The 23,798-nt window shown below is 37.9% G+C and overlaps 1 long non-coding RNA gene across 3 annotated transcripts in view; it reads left to right on the top strand.

Annotated features, from left to right (window-relative positions):
• Nucleotides 1-23,798, top strand: part of LOC117081061 — an 87,780-nt gene that overhangs the window by 37,638 nt on the left and 26,344 nt on the right. For all 3 annotated transcript variants that reach the window (XR_004436070.1, XR_004436071.1, XR_004436072.1), the window contains exons 4-6: nucleotides 8,364-8,477; nucleotides 10,475-10,595; nucleotides 17,257-17,349. This is a non-coding gene — a long non-coding RNA (uncharacterized LOC117081061). The remainder of the gene's footprint in view (nucleotides 1-8,363; nucleotides 8,478-10,474; nucleotides 10,596-17,256; nucleotides 17,350-23,798) is intronic.

Genomic DNA, 23,798 nt, shown 5'->3' with positions numbered 1-23,798 from the left:
CAGGGGGTTCAAACTATACATGCTCCTGGTCATGCACAGGAATCCTCACCCCAGATGCACTCCCTAAACAGCACAAAAACTTCAAGATAATCTCTTTTTCCTATTTTCAAGCCACTTTAGACCTTCTTGGGGAGCCACTCCACTTTTCTCAGAGAACCTCATTATGTGAGTCATAAAGCTTTGCATACTTTCTTGGTGTGTGTGTTGTCATCAGTCTTAACATCTGAACCCAATTTTTATGTTGGGCCATTCCATTCTGTGTGGTGACAGTAACTGTGGATATCATGAGGACAGCACATAAGGGACACCCTAAAATCAGTCCACTAAAGCATGGATATTGGTAGTATGAGCAGGAATATGAAGCTTTTAAAATGATCACTCTTCAAATGTATCAAATATCTCAAGCAGTGAGTGATGTGAGCTGAGTGGCAGATCTGAGTGCAAAGGGTTTAACAAGAACTCTTTAATTGCTAGAGGAATTTATTCATTTATTCTCTTCATTCACTCATGCTTTCTTTTCCATTTTTTATTTTTTGAGACAGAGTTTCACTCTTGTTGCCTAGGCTGGAGTGCAATGGTGCGATCTTGGCTCACCGCAACCTCTGTATCCCAGGTTCAAGCGATTCTCCTACCTCAGCCTCCCGAATAGCTGGAATTACAGGCATATGCCACCACGCCTGGCTAATTTTTTTGTATTTTTAGTAGAGACAGGGTTTCTCCATGTTGGTCAGGCTGGTCTCGAACTCCCAACCACAGGTGATCCGCCTGCCTCGGTCTCCTAAAGTGATGGAATTACAGGCGTGAGCCACTGCGCCCGGCCTCATTCATGCTTCCATCCATCCATTCATTTGGGAAGGATTTATGAAGCACCTGTCATGTACCAGTCCTGTGTTAGATGCTATGGATACAGTAGTCCATGGGACAGACAATATCCCTAACTTTATATAATTTCCAATTTAGTGGGAAACGTAGACAAGTAAACAGACAATTACAGCACTAAGGGTTAAGAGTTACAATGGGTAAAACTTGCAAAGTGATGGGAATACTGAGGAGAAATATTCATTCCACTCAAGTGTGGAGACCTGAACTGAGGACAGAAGGATAACCAGGAATGACACCAACAAAATGTGTGAGCATAAATATGGAAGGGGTTCCATGGAGGGGCAGTAGGACAGGAAGAATGGCCCAGAATGATAGAAATCATGTGGAGACATACTTGGAATATTCAAGGAACCAAATATTTCAATAATTTAGTGTCACAACAGAGTGTGTCCATTATTTTAATCTCTGAAGAACCACTCTAAATTAACACAAGAAGAATAGAACATCCAATGTTACAACTAGAGTCACTAAACTTTATGTTCCGATAGGTCCTCTTCTATTTTTTCAGTTTTCTAGTGTATAAAAAGCAGACCTAGGAATCCTGCACTGGAAACTTTCTGAAATCATTCTACTAGGGCATCCCAGCACACACCTTATTGGATTTGCTGTGCAACTTTTAAGATGGGGTTAGCCCTGCAGTTCTCTGTAGAGTTATCCCAAGGCAACACGGGCCATGCACACACATGGCAGTCATGGTTAATGCTCTGTATGTTCAGATTTACTGTTTAATTCTGACAAAAGAGCTGCATAGTTTTGGTTTTCTGTGAGCCCCAGTTTCTTCACGTGTGAATAGGCAATAATATTTGCAAAGACATCACTCATGAGAATAGGGGATTTCTTTGATTACATGAACTCTTCCTGTGTTTCATACCCCTGAGCTGTTATTATAGCTCACTCCACAGTTGGAAAAAGATAGCAAATATCCTCAGAGATAAAAACCTCTGAGCCAAACTTGCTTAACAATGAAGGCCCCTTCAAGTCTGAGCAGTGCAGTTGCCATTGTTGATTCATTTTGTGTCAGTGCCTGAGAAACTTAGTGACTTCTGTTTATATTTATGCTGGCATTTGGAGTCTCAGGAGGTATGATTGAGATATAAAAAAAGACAAGAGGAAACAGAACTTTTTAAAAGAGAGGAGTTTCTCTCTTCACTTTGAGTTGACTTTTAAATAACTTTTTGAGGCCTCTTTCTGCATAATATCACTAAGGAGAGGGATCTTGACTAAAATAGAGAAAGAGCAAGAAAGAGAAAGGAAGAAGAATGATGTCAATAATAGCTATAAATGATATAAAGTATCTTCAGATGTAATTATACTAAATATTTATTAAATATGTACAAAGCATTATTTTTTATAAATATCATTAATTTCTTATTGGACAGAAATAGTGCAGAATAAAATCTGTCTCAGGAAAAAATTAGAGGCAGGAGATTCAGGGTCCTGACAAAAGTATGTTTCTATGAGAATCTGATTCTGTGGGTGACATATGTCATCTGAGATTGGCTGAGAACAGGATAGCCCATGGAGGGCTAACAAGGTAAAGCAAATCGATACGCCACTCTCATCTTTCACTCAGACTCCAAACACAGCCAGCAGGAAGACCTTTCTGTCCTCAAACTCAATCACATGAGTCTGCCTGCCTGCCAACACAAGCTTCATGTACCTTCCTCCAAAGGGAGGAGCTTAGGCAGAGAAACAGCATAGTTAGCACTTCCAGGGACTCTTCATTTCCTGATCAGCTTGAGGAACAGGAACCTTGCGGGTGAGGCAAAGACCCATCAGGTGAAAGGAGGCTGCAGCAATGAATACTGTACTTTCATTTCACTGCACAAGCACATAGCTTATGAAAAAAAAAAAAGGTATTACTCCCTTTGTTACATTTTCCCTTATTCCAGATGTTGCTTCTTGTTATTCAATATGATAATTATATAGCCCACTTTCATTTCTGAAATTACCCTTTTACACGCCAGTGATGAATCTATCCCAAAGACTGACACTAACAGTCCCCAGAACCAAGCCCATTCTGCCATTTTCTGTAAGAGCAAAACAGTGATTCCTGAAAGATGACCCAGTAGGCCCCTGAAAAATGGTAAAATGCTTTCAGAAAGTAAGAACTGTCAACAGGGTTCATTTATAATAATGGAGTTGTAAAGTCAATGTAATTGTCTAAAAGCAGGGGATCAATTAAATAAAGTATGTTATCATCTTAAAACGAAGCTCCCTACAGCCATTACAATTGAAAAATAAAAGCATATTTGATGGCTTGGGGAAATGCTCCCGCACTGTTAAGTTATAGAACATGGTGTGCCAAAATCAGATTCTATTCTTGTAATATATTAATGTGTCATGCCTAGAATGAAAGATCTCTCTCTCTCCCTCCCTTTCTCTCTCTCTCTCAGTTTCTGTGTCAGCCTGTGTGAGTGTGTGTAGAGTGTACTCTCTTGCTTTCTTCAGATCCCATTCAAAATTCACTTTTTCTATGAAGCCTTCTCTGAGCACTCCACCTAAAATCCCAAGGCCTTCAAAACCTTCCATCTCCTTTCCCTTGTTTATTTTTCTCCTTAGCTGTATTAGTCCGTTCTCACACTGCTAATAAAGACATACCTGAGACTGGGCAATATATAAAGGAAAAAGGTTTAATGGACACACAGTTCCACAATGCTGGGGAGGCCTCACAATCATGGCAGAAGGAGGAGCAAAGACACGTCTTACATGGTGACAGGCAAGAGAGCTCCTCCTTATAAAACCATCTGATCTCATGAGACTTACTCACTATCACGAGAACAGCACAGGAAAGACTCACCCCCATGATTCAATTACTTCTCACTGGGTCCATCCCTCGACACATGGGAAATATGGGAGCTACGATTCACGATGTTAAGTTAGCATTTGCAGCTTTGTACCTTACTAAATGCATCCGGTAAGGTCCTAGACAGAAACGGACGGCACACAGAGCCATAGTAATTGAGACGTATTTAATGCAGGGACCCTGTACAAGGGTGTGAACAGAGGGAAGGGAAGCCAGCAAGAAACTGTAAAGCATTCCAGGATGAGCAATGATGGGAGATCCAATGTTTTCTGGGAATGAAGGGGCAAGAGAAAAGAGCAGTTGTTAGAACAAGAAAGTTGTAACTGTAGAGATAGGAGCTATGGCCTGTACAAAGAAACAAAACCATGTGAGCCCACAGCCCAACAGGAATAAATACCCTGGCCTCTCTCCTTCCACTTTCTCATCTCCTGCCAGTGCCTGCCACTTTCTGAACCTAATCAGAAGCCAGAGGACAAAGGAGCTCGTCCTTAGAATTTCTATTGCTAGGACACAGAGCAGTGTGGAAATATCCAAGTGGATAGTATCCAACAACTGCAACGTTTACTTAATTATTTGTTTATTGACTCACTCCCACTGAATAGATATTTTTGCCTATTTGGGCTACTAATATATTTCCAGCACATGGAAAACTGCCTGTGTACAGTAGATGCTCAGTAAATACTTGATAAACGAATAAATGTTGAATGATAGTTACAAAATGTTTGTATTTGGGTAATGACAATATGAGTAATTTTAATTTTTTTATGACTTCCTATATTTTCCAAGTTTCCTCAATAAACATATACTTTGTTTACAATCAAGAAATATATGTGTGTGTGTGCATGTCTGTGTGTCTGTGCATGTGTGTGTGTATATATATAGACAATACATTTAGTCTGGAGTATGGCAAGCAAGCAGGAGAAGTCAATCCTTTCCTTGGAACTCATCAAGTAATAAAACTTGTGCTGTGTTCCCCAGCTCTGGGTGATGCAGAAGCAGTTATGCCTAGGAAACTCTGATCAATATTACCTTTCCAGACTGTATAGATATCCCAGACCAATTGCCTATATATTATTTATGCTCTCAAGATAATATTTAGGCAATACATAATTAAACAACAGCTATCTCTGGAGACACAAGTAGAACACTGATTATGAAAGAATCCAGCCTTGACAAAAGGAAGGAAAGATGTCCTTCAGGGTTTGACAACTATTTTTTAATAAAACCAGACAAGCAGCTTGGCAGTTGCTTTTCCTGGTAGAGGTCCCCAACCTTTAGCAATGTATACCTCAAATGAATATCATTACTTATACTCTTATCTGGTTACCTCTAAGTTATGGTTACCTGTATTACAAGCCTAATTCAATCATCGGTCCCTAAACACAAGGAGTGCAGTGGTTTCCTGCAACGTATTTCCTAAGGCAGAAGTTATTCTGTCAGCAGCAGAAATGGTGATTGGATGATATGAAACTGTATTTCATTACTTGGCTCAAAACATATATAGTAAAATCCTGTTAAATGTGCCTTATTGCACCCAAGTTTTCCTTGCTCTAGATGCAAGGTGCTCCATCATACAGCTGTCACGATAACACTGAAAGGCTGTGGCAGAGTTATCTTACACATTCACACAATTCTTATAATAGGGGCTGCCAGCATTCTGAATGGAATGTAATAGATATTGATTTGCACACCCAGGTGTGAATATTGTATTTTCCTTTTACCACCTTCCAGTTTGGAAATAAATGAGCTTCTACTTCTGCTCGTTGTTGCTCCTTTCCTCTTTCCAGATGTTGTACCTTGCTTTTAGGTATGATAATTACACATCTAAAAGCTGAACACTCCTTGAATGCTGTAAAAAAAACACCAGATTGCATGAAAGTGTTTTTGTCGATAGGGAAAAAAATGTTATGCAGTTCATAAATATCATTAAATCAATGTAAGTTTTAAGTTAGCTTTTTTCACCTATTTTATATATTTGTTTAATCACACATATGTGTATTTATAAACTATATATATATAAAATACTTTTTCTCACATTGATCATGAAATTTCATAAAGATCAACTTCTACTCCAAGAAAAGTTCCCAATGAGTTTAATGTCAATAAAAATATAATCAAAGCAGTATATTAAGGGGTAACAAGATATAATAGCTATTTCCAACTGATGTTTCCTGGCACACCATCAGTCCACTCAGGGTTTCTAGCTAATGATCTTAGCAAATGTCTCAAGATTTCATGGAGCCCTGGCTCACCAGGCATAGTAGCAAGGGTGCCAACATTGGCATCTTTGATTGAAGTAATTAATTGATTAATAAATGGTAACCAAGATTATATAGTCTGATGATGACTGATTTGACACATCTATTAATCAGGGATGTGTCTTCATACTGAACTAGCAATGGCAGCCACAAGAAAGGAGAAAAATAAGGGGTAAGAAGAAAGTATAGCAGCCAGGATGATAGCATCAGGGCCTTTGCTAAGAGTTAAAATGGAAAGAAAAGGAGGTTTCTTTGGTATTTTGTTGTTGTTGTGGTCTAGTATCATTAAACAACTAATTATGTCCAGATTTCATTTGTATGTTAATCTGACTCCCTTTTATGAAATTAGCAAAAGTCACTAAAAGAACAAAATAGAAAATAAAATGCTGAGGTCAAATATACACATACACACATATAACATATGAAAACAAATATACATACATATATATATATATATAAAGTTCTCAAGCTAGAGAAGGAAGCCCATATTAAACGAAGGATTTGGTCATGATATTGCTAATTCATGTCATTTGACTACCATTTTCAAAGTATACACTGTGTCCCAGGAATTCTGCTGAGCCCTGGAGATTTAACATGAAGCATAAATTCCTTTGCCTTTGAGAGACTCAGAATCTCATGAAGAACAACAAGTAATCAGGGTTATACTGGAGATAAGTCTGGGATTCTGTAGGTGCCCACAGAAAAGTAGCATGACCTAAACTGTGGACACAGGGAAGTATTCTAAGAAGAGGCAGCATTTAACAGAGAACCATTGAGAGACAATGGGAGTTAGGCGTTTTGACAAGGCAGGAGGCAAGCAAAGAAGGCAGAAAGTACAAGACAGAATAAAATGTACTGAGGAGACTAAAACAGTTCTCATGGTTGATGGTGTGGTTTGGAAAATCGCTTTCACTTAGCTTTATGCAACAGAATATAGACAATAGGACTACAGTTAGATCTGAATCCAAATCCTCAATGAACCACCCAATAGCTTATCACCTGGGGCAATAGTACTTAACCTCCATCAGCCCTTGCTTCCCTATGTGGAGAAAGAAGATAAAAGTTGCACCCTTCTCATATGGCACAGACACATAGTGAATTCAAAAATCAATAAATTCAACCTTGAATATCATTAAGCATTATTACTATTATTGGGACTCATTGATCCATGTTTTTTTTGTTTGTTTTGTCTATCCCTTAAAGAAAGATAATTTCTATTTGACCCTTTCTCTATTTATTCCTGGAGAGAAACTGTCCATATCTAAGGGAAAGTAAGGCTCACTACAGACTATCACAGAGATAGTAGAATGGCAAATAGTGCTACATCACCCTGGATCTGAGGATGGCCAAATCATTACACTTGTCTATTGCTCTTTCAGGTAACTCTTGAAGGTGCTCCATCCTATAGCTGTTGGGATCCTGGTTCTGATGTAGCTATTGGCATCTGCAAATGCTGAGGATCCAATAAACCTCCTCAGTTCACTTCACTGCCTTAACTTCCACCTCAATGCCATGGCTCAGCAATCTCTAGCTAGGTCCACACTGGTTTCATTATGACATGGTGATTTTAAACGCCCTCAAACTACACAGGATAAAAAGCGAAGAAAAAGAGACTCTCCTTTTTCTTTTTTTTTTATTTTTTTTTTTTTTTATTTATTTTTTTTTTATTATACTTTAAGTTCTAGGGTACATGTGCATAACGTTTATATCATGTATAACTCCCCAATGCAATCCCTCCCTCCTCCCCCCTCCCCATGATAGGCCCCAGTGTGTGATGTTCCCCTTCCCGAGTCCAAGTGATCTCATTGTTCAGTTCCCACCTATGAGTGAGAACATGCGGTGTTTGGTTTTCTCTTCTTGTGATAGTTTGCTAAGAATGATGGTTTCCAGCTGCATCCATGTCCCTACAAAGGACGCAAACTCATCCTTTTTGATGGCTGCATAGTATTCCATGGTGTATATGTGCCACATTTTCTTAATCCAGCCAACAGACACATGAAAAAATGCTCGTCATCACTCGCCATCAGAGAAATGCAAATCAAAACCACAATGAGATACCATCTCACACCACTTAGAATGGCAATCATTAAGAAGTCAGGAAACAATAGATGTTGGAGAGGATGTGGAGAAATAGGAACACTTTTACACTGTTGGTGGGATTGTAAACTAGTTCAACCATTATGGAAAACAGTATGGCGATTCCTCAAGGATCTAGAACTAGATGTACCATATGACCCAGCCATCCCACTACTGGGTATATACCCAAAGGATTATAAATTACTCTACTACAAAGACACATGCACACGTATGTTTATTGCGGCACTATTTACAATAGCAAAGACTTGGAATCAACCCAAATGTCCATCTGTGAGAGACTCTTCTTTTTCTAACCACAGATACCATCTTTATTTTTCCAGCCGCTGCAGCGAGAATTGATGATTGAAAGCCAATAAAGCTTCTATTGACTCAGAGTATAAGGGGCTTGATTTATCACAACACTTGGCAGGAAAATAAAAACAAGAATAATACAGGTGTGTCCTTTGCCGTAAATAATATAGATTTACTCTCTGCAAATTTCATAACCTTAATGATGCTGGAAACGTACTGACGCAAGTACGTCAGGCAACACTTGATGCTGGCAATCAATTGTTTACGGGGTTGACATTTTCTAACATCTGTTTTAAGACTGTGAAGTTTTAAGCTGCAATTTTTCATTGCCCATACTAACACTTTCACCAAGCTTTCCTTAGTGAAGCTGGTACCTTGGCTTGTTAATTCAAGAAACGCAGCTAGATCTTCAGAGTTTCTGAGGACTGTACAAAGAGTAATGTATAAAACCATATCCCCCATCTTCCCTCAAAAAATTACCTGTTGTGAGAAGTCTAAGTCTCAGAATTTGGGTCAAAATTTTGCTTTGTAATTTATTTTTGTGAGTGCTGCCAAGTCAGCATATTGTTTATTTAAAAAGAAAAAAAAACTGGGCCGTTTTGTGTGTGTAAATATAGTTTGAGATTTGGTTGGTTCAAGATGAGGAAATAATCAAAATTATTGCTTTCTTTATTTTTATGTTCCAAGGCTTAGGGGCATACAAACTCTATAGTAAAAATGCACTGGACTTTCTGTAAGGTATTTAAGACACACCATTCTATGATTTTATTGTGAATTAAGTAGAAAAGATGAGAGAATTTAGAGTAACATGAAACCAAAGCTGGCTGAATAGAGGCATCCCAGAAAAGTCCATATATATTAAATTAAGTGAAGATTATCCTTGATACAAAGGAACACTGGATTTAGAACTGTCTTGAAAATCAATTAAAACATAAAGAGTTTGCTTACAAAATTGTGAATAGTAACCTGGAATGAATAACTTAATAAGCTATATAACAAATCAAAATTTAAAATGGCTTAGGTGAAATTGAAATAGTATGCCAGAACTATAAAGGGCAAAGAAAGCAAAACAATAATTAGTGCATATTTATTTCTGCACCTTATATAAATGAGATATTATTTCATATATCAATAATCTAAGAAATCAGGCAATATTATTCTCCTTCTACAGATCAAGAAACAAAGCCTTAGAAAGCTCAGTTATTTTACCAGTATTGGAGAGCTAGTGAATGGCAAAGGCAAAATTCAAAGCCAATCATTGTTTTGCTATATAATATTTTCCATATATATTAAAATAAGCATAAAATCCTGAACAGAGGTTCAAAAACTAAGACATTTATGGAATATATTTAAAATATATTTGTTTTGGAGAAAGATTAAGGATTATTTTAACTTCAAAATAAGTAACAAATATAGTGTATAATTATTGCCAAAATAGTAATCATAGATGAAATAATAGGAATTCATATGGTCACAAGAAGTAAAGTGCTAATCCTGTTTTACCTTGAACTGGTCATACTAATCTGTAGTATTTAATTCTGTTTTAAGAAATGCATTTTAAAGAGATTTATAACCTTGAGCATATCTTTAGAAACAAAAAAACAGGTTGATCTAAAAACCATGGTATTTACTATTATACTTATCACTATTATCACTATTGTTGCCATCAACCTCATTACTGTATTTTCAAATCCTAGCATTTATTTAGTGCGTATTTTATACTGGCTACCAGTCTGAACACTTTGCACATGTCACTTCATCTGATTCAAGCACCAGGTTAGCCCTCCCTTGCATCCTATTCTCATATTTTTACTCCAGCTCTTATCATAGCAAACAGCTGCATGCAGGTACAACCTATTGATAGCACCTCATCTCAGGTTCATCATGCAACACAAATCTCCTCTAATACTTTGATGTGAGATGCCTGAGGCAACTAAGAAATGGGAAGGAGTTAACAGCCTATGTCCAGTGAGAAGTGGGAGTTAGAGGATAAACATTACCCTCTTCCTTGAAGCAGAAAATCCTGGGGGCACTTAGCAGGATCTCCAATAGGATCAATTCCCAGCTGCCCTTAGTAGGTATGGGAAGAAGAATTTACCTTGAACTAGCATTTCCTCTTTCCTTGTTTTACTCTTCACAGTCCAATTTCTTGTGGTCACTTCTGAAAATAATCTACGTGCACAAATACCCTTGTCTCAGGCTCTGTTTCTAGGGTAAATCTGGACTAAGACACCACCTCATCTTTGTGACAACTTTATAAGGTATGTATTAACATTTCTACTGTATAGGTGAGAAATATAAAATTAGACAAGGTTAAGTGGCTTGTCCAAGGTAACTTATGTTACAGAGAACAGATAGTTGTTTTGAATTCTCATTTGTCTTCAAAAGCCATGTTCTTAGTCACCACCATACAGGTTTCCCTTGAGGCCCAATTAATGAAGCTGGTCATGTCTAGAAGAGAAGACTAATTAAACGCAGCCTTTCGAAAAACTGAAGGGTTTTCATGTGGAATAATAATAAACATTCTAATATGATTCAGGGCCAGGGAAAAATCTAAGAAGCTATCTAATGTCTTCCTATTGATGGGTCCAAGGTAATTTCAAAGCATTTTTTAAGTCCTAAAATAGGTGAGTGATATAAATACAGGAAGCATCTTGGGAGTCGTGTTTAACAATTCAGTCAAACCACATCTAGTTGCTTTTTCTAGTAGTCTGGAAAGGTTCATATGATGGTCCTTTGATGAGTGAACTTGACAGGTTACAACCCCCCACTTATTCCATCTAACACTAATGTAGGTGTCCTGCAAAGATATTTGGTAAGTGTGACTAAAGTCCATAATCAATTGACTTTAAGTGAGGGATATTATTCTGGATAGTCCTCATTTAATCAATTGAACGGCCTTATGAACAGAGCTGAAGATTCCCTGATGAAGCAATCCTAACTATGGACAGCAGCTTCAGTCTGTGCTGCAAGTTCCAGCCTGCACTTTCTGGCTGCCTGCCCTATGATTTCAGACTTGTGTAGCCAGCCCCTACAATCACATAAGCCAATTCCTTGCAATAAATCTTTAAATGTATATCTCCTGTTGGTTCTCCTTCTCTGGGTTGAACCCTGACTGATGCACTTAGATACTGCAATCTTACGTGGTTTGATCCAACGGAAGGTCATTTGACAAAGGAAATATCACACGAGAAAAAACATAAAGTTTACTGAAAGCAAGAAAATGATTTTAAATGTAGTATGAGAAAGAGGCTATGTTGTAATTCAATATTAACTTTTCTGTACATCATACTCTTATCATTTTGTACTTTCTTATATTTGTTATTTTAATATAAATATCTGAATATATATACAATTAATATGATTACAACATTTTATTGATGACTTACAATTTAGTAAGACTTAAAATATTTCCCTATTTTCTAGTCAATTATGAAAAATGGGACAAAGGAAGCAAAAACTATCTTAAAAATGTTAAGAAAAAGTTTTTTAAAATATCAGAATTGTTGAGTAATGAAAGAACTTCGAAGAGTAGAAGAAGAGTATTTTGATGAGAGGGATAATGGAAATGTGTTGGCTTTTTTTTTTTTTTTTTTTAGACAGAGTCTCTCTCTGTCACCCACACTGGAGTGCATAGCTCACTGCAGCCTCAGTCTCCTGGGCTCAAGCGTTCCTTCAGCCTCAGTCTCTGGAGGAGCTGGGACCACAGGTGTGTGTCATCATGCCCTGTTACTTTTTTTTCTTTTTAAAGAGACAAGAGTCTCACTATATTGCCCAGGCTTGTGTTGCCTTACTTTTTGTTGGAGTCAATATCTAACTTTCCCACAGTGTGTATGGTTTTGATGAGAGGCTCTATTACTAGCCCAGTTTTTCTACTTCTCCAGATCAATGCTTTATCATGATAAAGCAAGTGGGAGCTAGAAAATATTAGATATCTGGAGATCAATTATTTTTCTCAACTTGCACAAAATTATAACTATAGCCATCACTACAAAACACACTGGAGTCAAATACAGCCATGGGATTGCAGCCAAATCACTGGGCCTGGATGCAAAGGAGTAAAGTAGAATCATAAAAGGTTTCAATAAAAACGATCAGGAGTGTGAGTAGCACAGGTAAATAAGGGTCTTAAATGGATACTTCAGAATCCACTGGACTTCCTTTAAATAAAAATGTATTGTTTTACAAACACAGGACATTTAGAAATAGACCCACATGCAGAGAAGACTCATGAAGAGAAATGCTAAGGGCAAGCTATACAGACAGTAATGGTTCTTACACAATTTCTTTAAAATCCATCACACCTGAACCATTAACATGCTCTATATTTCATAGGAGGCTGCTCTCTGACACCATAAATCCAGCAACAGTATTTTAGTTATTTACCAAGTGATTAAACTGTAGTAATTTATTTCACTTTTACATCCACATTTTCCCACTGGAATCCTAAAAGATTTTATTGCCTCCCATAAAACATTTTCACTCTAAATAATCAATATTGATTTAACTATATTCCATTATTTTTTAGATTTATTTTCTTTTTTGCATGCAATTCTCACCTCCATACAGTTTATTAAAAGACAAAGTGGCTCACTTTCAAAGAAATTACATTTGACAATGCTCCTAATTGTGAATTTACTCTGCTGTTCCTTATAGATATTTTTAAAGAGGGAGGGGATGAAATAGAAGTACTATATTAAAAGTAAAAACTGCATAAAAATGTAAAATCTTAGGCCTCTGAGCAAGTGTTTCAGGCAATTGAGTTAACTAGCTAGTGTCCTGATAAGGCAATGTTTTACATCATACATTCCTTATACCTCTGGGTAGTGGTGGAAATGAGTTGGGAGGAGTATGTAATGAAAGTAAAAAAAAAAAAAAAAAAAAAAAAAAAACACTGGATAAAATTAGTACAACATCCTGGACAATTATTTTTACTCAAATATTTAGGGGAAATATTTTATATGGAACTGGTAAGAAATGTATTATTGCACATATTGATGTGTTTTATATTAATATATTATTAAACAGTGTCACAGTAAAATTATGTACTGTATCATATAATTTGGCCCTATGTATTATAGGCTTAAATGTTAAATTGTGATGTAAATTTACAAGGTAAATTGCAACAATTTTAAAAATTAGGCTTTGGGATATATCTTCACATGTCATTAGCATCACCTGTTAATTTGGCCTACAAACTTCTTCCATTTTCTTCCTCTACACTGTGTAGAAATATATGTTCACTCTCCTCTTTATTTAAGGGTACTTTGGTGAGAAAATTTGAATAATATTATTCTAGAGACATTGATCCTGGGGGGAGGTATTTCAGCACTGTGAACGTGATAGAGCCTGGCTGATTACTAGGGGTGAGTCACGTGAGTTCTTAGTAGACGAGAGCTGAGAGAGAGCTGTGAAAGTCTGAACAAGAGTACAGGTCGCTTAACGGTGCCATAAAGATGAAATTCACTAGACAAGAGTCAAAGATCCTTGAATTCAGGAGCCTCTAGCAGAAGTCCAGGGCAGTAATTGCTACCCGAATGTTTTCATTGACATTTAATACAGAAAGCCCAGACATAAGTGGATAAGCCCTTCAGAAGCTGAAAGGCTTCTGAGGCTTCTGTTGGTCTCTAATCCATGTACTTTATTGTCAGTATCTGGCAGAGACTCATCTTTAGGTCCATACAGAAGCCTGGCATAAAATGCCAGGAACATGAAAAATTGAAACCAAATGGCTCAATTTCCCTCTTTGTAGTTGCTACAAAACTCTGAAAACTGGACAAGGACTCTAGTCTGATGATACGACATGAAATCAGCCCACTCTTCACTTCCTGGTGAAGTATTCACGGGAGAAACAGGCTTGCGCTGTCATGAGAATACCATTTAGCCAGCAATGCTGCTGAGAAGTACCATGGAGAAAAAAGGGATATTGTCCAGTGTGAGTGAAAAGCCACTGAAATTAGAGGGGTTCTATTTCTCATCAGCTCTGAAATACTTGTTTTTATTCTTTCTTTGTGCCTGTTCCTCCACTTACTAAATTGGAGGACATGATCCAAGAAAACGCCACGGAAAGAAAATGCTTGGTGCAAAAAAACCTATTTGAAAATAACACTTGTAGGTCCATTTTATGGACATTTATAAATCTTTTCTTCAAAATTAGTGGAATTATAGATAAAACAAGTAAGAACATTTCGCATGGTCACTAGAATCAAGTTGATAGCTTTATTATACAAATTAAAACCCAGTTAGTTGAATTAATGCCTGCAAAGTATTTACAAAGAATTGTTTTTAAAGAATATCAACTGAGACTAAATCCCCATGTTTAAAGTAAGATACAAAATTTAAGAACACCTTCAGATAATATTTTAATTTTTAAATTGAATCTGATGTACTTACTATTGAAAATAAGACGTTTTAGTCCAAATAGACAAATAATTCTAATTGATTTTAAAAGATATACTATCCTTTACCCCTTATCTCTATTCTTTATCTATGACTGATGTTCATGCCATAATCTAATTCTGTATAAATGGTGACAAGCCCATAAGCTGTTCAGTTCATGTGGCTTCTCTCACTTTATCCAAAATAAAAGCAGACTTTAAATTGGGACTTTCTCAGCATTTTTCACAGACAATTTCAGCACAATGAATTATAAATCTGGGTAGTTATTTGTTTCTCTGTTGCTTAGCCCCACTAATGTCCCAAGTTAAGTAAATCGGATACTAACCTAAAGATTCTCTCATTAGCAAACAACATATAACTCTTTGAGCTGAATTCTCCACCATTGAAATACTAGGAAATCATAGCATTTTCCTCAATAGGCCATTGAATTTCCCAGCATTTTCACAAAGGAGTTCTGTCCATCTGACCCATCCCTGCCACTTGATAGTTTGAACTTAGATGATTAACACACACACACAGACACACAACACACACACACACGTGTGCCTCCTTCATTTACAACACCAACCTTAAGCAGCCCTGTGTGCACAGCCAAGGCTCTTTTCTTACCCATACCTAATAATAATTTTATGAGTTAGAAGCAACAAAAGAAATTTAGTGTTTGTGCTCTTATCTAATCCATATTTACTGCACAGATGTCAGGAGTGATCAGATGGAAGAAAGAAGAGATATATTTCTTTGTATGCTAGAAGAAAAAATTTAGATTTGGGTCTTGATTTTCTATTTTTGTATCCTTGAAATATAAATGCAATAATGCTGGCATAAAACGATCTGGCTGCTTTTTTCAATAAACAGTGAGATTGTTAGCCAGCCATTTCCCAAGCTTATCTTGAAGGTGAAAAAAGAGGTATTAAAAACAATAACAACAGTTATCTCACAGCTGTATTGCACCTTTCTTCAGAAACTCTTAAAACATTCTGGAAATTATGGTCCAAATATTGTGCTCAGCACCTAACCATCTTCATCTAGTCCTCTCAGTGAGAAATATAACTACGTAACAGTGGATAGAAATGATCCTCCAAATGAATACAGTTCATCATTTTCTCACAAAAATACAACTCTTTTGGACGGGTACACACAATTCAGAACACCAAAGGTGTTTAAAACCTGAGGGTTCCTTCCCAGGAGTTTCAGACTTCTGGTTCCCCGGGTTGAGTGCAATTTATAAACATTTGCTTCTGCACGTATTTGAAAGATTTGAAATTTTTATGTAAAGTCTGAATTTCCAGCTTATCTCAAAAACATTGGAGGATGTGGCAATACATCCCATATGGCAGTAATTGGCTATATCTGAGTAGCAGTATTCCCCTCTTTAGTAGTCCAAGGCTGCACACTCAGCAGTCACCTATTGTCCAACATTCGCTTCACTATTCACTTCTACTATAGCTCCTTCTCCTTACCCTTGGAAATAAAGCTAAAGCCCTAGTTTTAATCTGTGTAGACATACTACCTTCCTTAAATAAGCTGCTTTTCTCCATGTGCTCCATAATTATGCTTCAAAGTATAGTTCTTGAGATGGCATTGGGCTGACAATTCACATTGCCTGGATGTAATTAATTATTTCAGCAGATATTTGTTATCTATGTAAGGCAAAAAGCTGGGAAGTGTAGAATATATAGCAATGGATCCGACAAGACCATGTTTTTGGAAAGTCGCTTGTGCGATAACGAAAACAAAACACAAATAGAAATTTCAAGGCAGTCATGTACCAAATCTGTAAAAGAAGTATCTAAAAAAGCTAGAGGATTTCAGGAAAAGGAACCTCAATTTTCACTGAAAATGGGTGATGGAGGACTTAGTGAAGGTTTCATCAATTACCTTCCTGAGAAGCAGACTCAGATGGAGGTTTACACAGGGGTCTTATTAAGAATGTTCTGGCCGGGCACGGTGGCTCACACCTGTAATCCCAGCACTTTGGGAGGCCAAGGCGGGTGGATCACAAGGTCAGGAGATGGAGACCATCCTGGTTAACACAGAGAAACCCCGTCTCTACTAAAAATACAAAAAATTAGCCGGGCATGGTGGCAGGGCGCCTGTAGTCCCAGCTACTCGGGAGGCTGAGGCAGGAGAATGGCGTGAACTCAGGAGGCAGAGCTTGCAGTGAGCCTAGATCAAGCTACTTCTCTCCAGCCTGGGTGACAGAGCGAGACTCCATCTCAAAAATAATCTTAGGATCAAGACCTGTACGGGAGTGAAAGAAGCAGGACTGGGCAGAGGGAGATGTTGAACCAAAATGCAGTAACAACAAAAGAGTTCAGCAGACCCCACGGGAACTTTGGAACTGGAATGTCCTTCAGAGTTAATCCATATTGGCGCAAGTGAGCCATACCCTTATAACCCACATTGGTCAGTCAACATATGTGTTAACTAATAGGAAAAGATCCTGGCTCCCACCAGCCCCTTCCTCTTCACTTTCTGGACTCTGGTATGGTAAATTTTTCTTTATATCTCGCTCCTATCCAGTATACATACACGGCTGGACCTCCCTGACACATTGTTTCAACTTACGGCTCTGGCTATAAAGATGAGAAAACACTCACTCTTCCAATGCAATAGGTGAGTAAGTGGACTTGGATGCACTTTTTGCTCATGTTCAGCCATACCTCTCTCTACCCGTTTCATCTCTGTCCTTCTCTTGTTCTTGCTCACACTCTTTGTGGGCATGCCTGAATTTGCAGATTCATAGTGTAAATCCAACATGTGAGATGAACATCCAAGTTTGGTATTAGTCTTACCTTGTTTCAGCCAACTTTTACCAGAAAGTCCCACATTGGAGAGATATTTATTTTTTATTATTTTGCTAACTCATTGACATTTCTCTGTGTATGGTCTATCAGTCAGAGTGCCAGAGTGGAGGAGTGAATGGCACCCCGACTTTAAGGACTTGATGTATTTGAGTAGGATTATTAATATCGCTCTGAGCTGTGAGGCATGTTTTTGCAGGCATTTTATACCACCAGCTTAGAGAGATCCTCACTGGTCATGAGTGAGGCCATGTGACAATACATAAATTTTCCTTGATAACAATAAATAACAATTTGTAACAATAAATAACACCTTGATAACAATACATAAATTGTCCTACTTATCAATTATTGACCACTTTCTATAACAGTAGTCAGTGGAATGGGAAATTTGTAAGTATCATTTTTAATTCTTATGTCAACTCTTTGAGAAAAATAATATTCCCCTTTTATAGATGAGTAAATAGAGAGTAATAAAGAGGTAAAACTTGCTCATGGTCACATAGCTAATAGGTTGAAAGCTAAGGTTCAAAGTCTAGTGGTCTTCTCACTCCTCAGCCTTAGGTCTTTCTCTACTGCCTTTGACAGCAGTGATATCGTTTGGCTCTGTGACCTCGCCCAAATCCCACCTTGAATTGGAATCCCCATAAACCCCAAGTGTCAAGGGTGAGACTAGGTGGAGGTCATTGAATCATGGTGGTGGTTTACCCCCGTACTGTTTTTGTGATAGTGAGTTCTCACGAGACCTGATTGTTTTATAAGCATCTGGCATTTCCCTGGCTGGCACTCATTCTCTCTCTTGCTATCCTGTGAAGAGGTGCCTTCTGCCATGATTGTAAGTTTCCTGAGGCCTCCCCAGCCATGAGAAACAGTGAGTCAATTAAACTTCTTTTCTTTCTAAATTACCCAGCCTCAGGTATATCTTCATAGCAGCGTGAGAACAGATTAATATAAAGAGTAATTGATTATTGAGTCCCTATTAAGTGCAAATTTTTTTTTACATATATCACCTAACGTAATGTTTACAATAACCCCAGGACATTTATAATTGCCTCTTTTACCCACGTGGAAAATGAGGCTAAGTAAAGGAACTTGCCAAGGATCAGTCAGCTGGTAAGTGGAGGTGCCATGATTCAGTTCTAGGTCTGACAGTTCCCTTCTACTCTGTCTCATGGTCTGTCTCTCTTTGTTGAGGAGAGAAGTCACATAGGCATGGTCATTACATCTCTACAATCTGTAATCCCCTTTTGGGGAGAAAGCAAAATCAGCAGTTATTTTGTAATGGAATCAAGACGATATATCATACAACCCCTGAAAGGATGCCACAGAGTGGCATACTTGGTTGCTTTCTGCTTGTGCTTAAACATCAGAATCTCGACATGAAGTCCAGACTTTCTTCCTGGTCAGCTCTATTTCTCCACTAGTTAAGTCAAGTCTGTCTAAGATAGTCTCTCTCCCAGGTTCTGCCTCCCAGGTTCAAGTGATTCTCCTGTCTCAGCTTCCCAAGTAGCTGGGATCACTGGTGCGTATCCCCATGCTAGGCTAATTTTTGTATTTCTGGTAGAGATGGGGTTTCACCATGTTGGCCAGGCTGGTCTTGAACTCCCGACCTCAGGTGATCCACCCAATTCAGCCTCCCAAAGTGCTGGGATGACAGGCAGGAGCCACCATGCCTCGCCTAAAACTGGACATTTGTTTTTTTGTTTTTTTGTTTTTTTTTTTTTGAGATGGAGTCTCGCTCTGTCGCCCAGGCTGGAGTGCAGTGGCCAAATCTCAGCTCACTGCAAGCTCCATCTCCTGGGTTTACGCCATTCTCCTGCCTCAGCCTCCCGAGTAGCTGGGGACTACAGGCGCCCGCCACCTCACCCGGCTAGTTTTTTGTATTTTTTTTTTTTTTTTTAGTAGAGACGGGGTTTCACCATTTTAGCCAGGATGGTCTCGATCTCCTGACCTCGTGATCCGCCCGCCTCAGCCTCCCAAAGTGCTGGGATTACAGGCTTGAGCCACCGCGCCCGGCCAAAACTGGACATTTGTAGAAGACAGCACTGAGATAAATACACCAGGTATGCTTAATCATTATACTTTACTCACCAGTAAAGTGGGGATATTAATAATAATACCTGCTTCCTGGATTTATTATATACATATTATATGAGGTAATATATGAAATATGTATGTTTAGAACACTTCCAGGTAGAGTAAGGCATCAGTTAATGCAACAAATTTCTATCATCATTGCAGTTTTGTACATAAACAAACAGGGAAGGTATCTAAAGTTCTTGGCATAGTGTCTAGCAGGAAGTAAATATTTATTATTTTTAGATCTTATTTTATACAATGTTGTAATGGTTATCTTTATCATGCTTACCTATCCTATATTTGGGTCAAACACACAGTGGTTACTCAGTAGTTGCTTGCATTTCATGAGTCGTATTTTGTTCTCAAGCATTTACTGAGTGACTCTTACATCAATCTCTGACTTTCTGGAATGATTGTTGACAAAAGGTCATCAAATGTATTGTCTACACTAAGTGCTATGTAAGAAGGTTAATGTCAGAAGCCAATGGCTTAGCAGTAAACCAGATTTTAGGGACCTCTGCCTCCCTACCAGATTGAAGTTGTCTTACATGCCCTGTAGGAGCAGAGCTCCCTGGATCCCTGGACAGACTCCAATGTTCTCAAGGCAGATGGTCTTCACTGCACAGAGGCATAAGGAGACTCATCAGCACCCACAAGATTCTGTACAAGAGGACAGGAATATGGGAGAAGGAAAGATCAAACCAATGTTTGTAATACCTACTGAACCTATTACCAAGTCACTAGTGTCCTTGGGACTCAAATTTAACCCCTTCAAAAGAGCCTACAAACCTACAAACCTTCACTAGCACTGGAGGTGAAATCAGGGGAAATACTGTAGTAGTTCATATGTCAGGGCCTTCCTGATATTCACCAGAATGAGGCCTCAGAACATTGACTTCAAACATCATTCAATGTCCTTCCAGCCGAACAGAATAAACAATTAATCATGATTTCAGAGGTTTTCCATGATCATTGTAAAAGCTGAGATCTTAATAAAACTGATTCACAATATGCTATGTGAAAGAAGCCAGACACAAAGACCACATATTACATAATCCCATTTATATTATATGTCTGGAATAAGAAAATCTATGGAGACAGAATGTAGTATGGTGGTTGCCTAAGGCTTGGAGGGAGGAGAAGGAATAACTGATAATGGGCATATTTATTTTTAGGGTGATTAAAATTTTCTAAAATTATCTGATGGTTGCATGGCTCTTTAAATATACCAAAAGCATCTAAGTGTACATTTTAAATGGATGAATTTTATAGTATGGGAATTACATCTCAAATGAAAGTATTAAAAAAGAAAGATCATTTGCCACATATTAATGAAGCATCAATAAAGGACACTTTATAGTAAAAAGAATGATCAAAATGCATAAGGATCATAAATAAATAAATAAACAAATAAAGCCAACCTAAGATTTTATCAAAAACCATCATTTAAAATCTAGGCCTGAAATTCAACGCACACTTTGTCTAATTTGAATTGGGTTCCTTATTTCAAATCTTTAGTTAAGGTTACTTGAGAAGAGAATCTGAAATCACAAAAGGAAATCAATACCACAGTTGACCAAGGCCAGGTTCAATAATACTGCCCACATTTGAGTGCAGTGAGGGAAAACAGCATTCATTAGTCATATAATAACTACAAGGCCTCCCGCTTACTCAGAAATTCCTCCAAGGAACACAACCATTTCCCACCTATTATTTTCTATTGATTTTCACAATCTGTCAAGAGGCAGAGTAGGGAAACGAGTTATAACCAAAGAAGGTGACACCAGAGAGAGCAGAAGTGGGAAACCCTCAACAGCTTTGTAGCCGTGATGGCAGATGGGCATGCAATCCTTTCCTTTTTTTTTTTGAAATGGAGTCTTACTTGGTCACCCAGGCTGGAATACAGTGGTACAATCTCTGCTCACTGCAACTTCTGCCTCCTGGTTCAAGCAATTCTCCTGCCTCGGCCTCTAGAGTAGCTGGGACTACAGGTATGCACCACCAGGCCCAGCTAATTTTTGTATATTTAGTAGAGATGGGGTTTCACCACATTAGCCAGGCTGTTCTTGAACTCCTGACCTCAAGGGATGCACCCGCCTCGGCCTCCCAAACTGCTGGGATTACAGGTGTGAGCCACCGCATCTGGCTGGTATGCAGGGCTTTCAACTTGCAGCTGAGTATGTGAGAGCTGGAATTTCATTTGCTTATCTGAATCCTGTGTCCAAGGGAATTTGAAGGGAGATTATTAGATTGAGTGTCCCATCTTTATCATCATCATTTTGTAGCATATATACTAATATCATTATAATCCTAGCTCAACATTTTCTACAATTAATGATTATCATAGCTAACATTTATTTTCATCATTGGGGACCTCTCCCCTGAGTAGTCAAGATTCCCAGGGGACTCCCTATATATCAAGAACAGACAGAGCCACTTCCTTTGAACATGAGAAGAGACTTGATACACGTAGTGTTTATTTAGTGCTAAGCTCTGTAAGTGCTTTACATATATTATCTCTGATATAATGAATCTCATACATAAAATCTCAAAACAATTCTATGGAGAAGGTATTTTCATTTATTATATACATTTTACAAATTAGAAACTGAGGCATGAAGCAGCTTAAGAAGTTGTATAGGGTCATATGGCTATGGAATGTTAGAGGGGAAATTGAACCAAGGAGGTGTGTTTTTTAAGTCCTTACTCATAACCTCTATGCAACTTGCTTTCATAGGAGAGGAAAGTTCTTTCAAAGGAGAACATTTTGACCTAGGTTTGTATTGTTCACAGAGATTCCTTACTTCTAAATTGCAGTAGAGGTTTCTGATGACCATTATTTCCCAAGTCCTACATTTTTTTACCCCATCAATGCCAAATACCATCAATTTTGATTTTTTTTGAGGTCATTATATTTATCAAGCTTTTGAGATCAAAAATTGCTGGAATACATATTAGAAGAAAATTCTTGATCCTATTGAGGTCTTAAAAATCTCATGTTTATGTACTTATTTTTTTCAGTTTGTTTATTGAATGTTCTGTATATGCCTGCTACTGTTCTAGGCACTGGGGATAAAACATGAATAAGACAGGAAAAGTATCTGCTCTTCTGTTGTTTTATTCGGATCCAGTTTCCCAAACTCTACCACTGTGGACATTTGGGGGCATATAATCCCTCATTGTAGGGAGTTGCTGTAACTATTGTAGGGTGTTTAGCACTTCTCCCATTCTGATAAACAAAATGTTTCCAGACATTGCTAAATGTTATCTAGGGGGCAAAACCACCCCCACCCCCACCCCTGCCCCAAGAAGCACTGTGAATCAGATTAAAAATAAAGAAATAAATTAGCAAATGAGAAAGTATTCTGCAAAGTATTACAAAATAATAATATATTAGGAAGCAACTGTGTGGCTACTTTAGTTTGGATGATCAGGATGACCTTTTTGAAGAGCTCGCTTCTAAACTGAGATCTGAATGTCAATAACAAAGATTATGGAAAATAGCATTCCAAGTATATGTTGAATCCAAGGCAAAGGCTGTGAGAAAGCTGTGAGCAAGATATAAGCTTAATTTATTCCAGGGTCAGAAAGAAGGCTAACGTGAATGAAACAGAATGAGACAGGAGAGAGCAGTTTAAAGTGAAGTTATAGAAGAAAAGAGAAGACAGATTAAGCAAACCAGGATAAGGAATTCTGATCTAATATTATGCGACGTGCAGCTACAAGAAGGCATCACACAGAGAAGCAACACAACACGGTCTATTACGTGCAGGGTGAATTGTAGGAAGATAGCAGTAAAAGCAAAAAAAAAAAAAAAAAGCTAGATAGTTGCAGTATTTCAAAAGGAAATAACAGTGGTTTGGACAAAGATGGTACTAGGAGTGATGGAGAGAAGTGAATTATTATTTGAGTGAATTAGTGAAAAAACTTTTGACAGTACTTGCTGATGGATTGCGTGTAATAAAGGAGAGAGAGATCACATAGATTAAACTCACTTTTTTGGTTTGCCTCTGTTTTTTATTTGATCTAGAATACCTGAATGGATGATTAATTCAGAAAATTAAAATGAAGTTGATCTCTGTGCCTGTTTTTGTACAAGTGCCATACTGTTTTGGTTACTGTAGCCTTGTAGTATAGTTTGTAGTCAGGTAGCATGATGCCTCCAGCTTTGTTCTTTTTGTT

Source organism: Trachypithecus francoisi, unplaced genomic scaffold (assembly GCF_009764315.1).
Source record: "Trachypithecus francoisi isolate TF-2019V2 unplaced genomic scaffold, Tfra_2.0 Lachesis_group8, whole genome shotgun sequence".
NCBI lineage: Eukaryota > Metazoa > Chordata > Mammalia > Primates > Cercopithecidae > Trachypithecus > Trachypithecus francoisi.
Note: the sequence above shows the minus strand (reverse complement) of the source record. Positions and strands in the feature narration are given on the sequence as shown.